General features: G+C 39.9%; 1 non-coding gene across 1 annotated transcript; it reads left to right on the top strand.

Annotated features, from left to right (window-relative positions):
* Positions 1-922: 922 nt before the first annotated feature.
* Positions 923-994, top strand: TRNAT-GGU (transfer RNA threonine (anticodon GGU)). The gene has a single exon. It is a non-coding gene; the product is annotated as a tRNA-Thr (tRNA).
* The last annotated feature ends 1476 nt before the right edge of the window (positions 995-2470 follow it).

Here is a 2470-nt window from a genome sequence, read left to right on the forward strand (position 1 = left end):
TAGACTATAAATACCACAGTGATATGTACAGTAGTGGGAAAAAAAACCGGACCGACGGAATAATCAAAGTCCCCGAAATGAGTCACTGCGCATGCCACGCCCGCATTCACAAGATAGCGAGTAATCTATTGAAATTGTCGTAGTTTCGACTGCTGACGTAGCCCATTTCGAAAGCCATTAGAAAATAAGCTGGTAAAATTCATTGTCTGGGAATAATAATTTAATTAAGTAGTAAAATATCGCTGCAGTCGAAAAGTACTGGGAATAAATTTGAGTAAGGAACAAACGGTTGTCAGCCCACATTGAGGTCTGTGATTATAGAGGGAAAAATTGGATTGGTGTCGGTTAGAGTTCCCGAGTAGCTCAGTAGTAGAGCGTTGGTACGTTAAACCAAAGGTCCCGGGTTCGATACCCGGCTCCGGAACAATTTTTCCCTCGAAATTATTCAAATCAACTTTACAGGGAGTTATACCTGAAATATTGATTTGCATAATACACGTCACTGTTCGTTAACAGAAAACCACAATTTAAGTCACACGGAGCTAGTGTGCACTCGAAGTTGGTTGCTTGACGGTTGTCAGCCCACTTTGAGGTCTGTGGATATAGAGGGAAAAATTGGATCGGTGTCGGTTAGAGTTCCCGAGTAGCTCAGTGGTAGAGCGTTGGTACGTTAAACCAAAGGTCCCGGGTTCGATACCCGGCTCCGGAACAATTTTTCCCTCGAAATTATTCAAATCAACTTTACAGGGAGTTATACCTGAAATCTTGATTTGCATAATACACGTCACTGTTCGTTAACAGAAAACCACAATTTAAGTCACACGGAGTTAGTGTGCACTCGAAGTTGGTTGCTTGACGGTTGTCAGCCCACTTTGAGGTCTGTGGATATAGAGGGAAAAATTGGATCGGTGTCGGTTAGAGTTCCCGAGTAGCTCAGTGGTAGAGCGTTGGTACGGTAAACCAAAGGTCCCGGGTTCGATACCCGGCTCCGGAACAATTTTTCCCTCGAAATTATTCAAAAAATAGTTTCCTTCCCAGGCAGGATTCGAACCACTAAAGTCTTAGTTACCAGTCTATCGTGTTCTGGAGTGAACAAGGCTCTGAAATCAGCTACAAGGGTCAGTCCGTTTTTTTTTTTTCGCTACTGTACAGAGCATTTTCCAGAAGGTACATCAGTCTTAACTGCATTATGTTTTAAAATACAGGACAAATACCAACGATGTCTTTGTTGTCTCTGGTAAAATGCCATACAGACCGACCTCTATTATAAATTAAAACTGTCGGGGAAGAAAGGCTCAGATGCTATTGACGTAAAATCGATGAGATTAAGTTTTCCTTACTCCTTTACAGATTATGATGGAAGTAGTAACAAGGAGAAAATCTCCTTCCAGATCACCGATTCTGATGTCAACATTTCGGATGGCAGTTAATTATGTAAAACGAAGTACAGAAACTAAAACACGTTATAAAGTTCCCCCGTTCTTCGCAACGAATTTGCGGCGTGCCTCCTTTTCAATGTACACATCTTAATTCAACCGAGTTTGTGGCTAACAAGTTTGCTTTCAATACAGGCGGCCGGATACGATGCTGGGCTAGTCGTGATGTAATTTGTGGTAGACAAAGCAGTAGTTGCAGAAGTATTGTATGTGTGCTCCCGCTTCCTATTATCATTCCATCAACACTTTCCACTTTTACCTTTATCTCTATTACACTGGTCGACAAGGTTTTTGTAACATGAATGAAAACAAACATTTTGAGTCAAGTCCGATGTGCTATTAACGAATATGAGTGTGAAAATGTTCCATGATTCTTAATTTTTTTAAATCATGAAAATATATTAAATATAAAGAAAATTAGCAAACAAAATGTGGGTTACTGCATATTGGAGTTCTTGAAGAGTTTAGAGAAATCTTTCTGCTCAAAGTTCTACTTGGATTTCATTCTTGAAGATTTGAAAAGAGCTATCAGCGATTAGCTGTATGTCGTATTTGAGAGTTTGCTAAAAGGTAGGATGTTTGTCTCTTTTATAACTTTATTACTCTAAGTATCGGGATGACAGGAAATTACTACGGCGGTAGCATTTCAGGGATAAGAAGTGATATTTTATTTTCAATTTAGATTTGGTTTTGTCTGTGATGAGTGGTTTTAAGTGAGTGTGAAATGTTTCTTGTAATGGAGAAATTCCGCTGCGCAGTTTCTGTTATCTACAGAGCTATTCATAAGTCCACGAAACATTAAAAAAATGCATAACTAATAAACTACACAATGGATAACAAATTACATAGGTTGGATAAAAAGTTATGGCAACACTGCTGTCACATGACGATGGTGCGTTCAAGAGCTGCCAGCTGTATGGACATGAACAAGGACTGTAGATGAGTTAGTGCAGCCAGCGGCGACAATACTCTGTCAATCTACTGTAGTGTGTAGAATGTTGACTTTCATAGGGACAGTGCAAGTGCCCTAAGAC

Source organism: Periplaneta americana, chromosome 14 (assembly GCF_040183065.1).
Source record: "Periplaneta americana isolate PAMFEO1 chromosome 14, P.americana_PAMFEO1_priV1, whole genome shotgun sequence".
In the NCBI taxonomy this organism is placed as follows: domain Eukaryota; kingdom Metazoa; phylum Arthropoda; class Insecta; order Blattodea; family Blattidae; genus Periplaneta; species Periplaneta americana.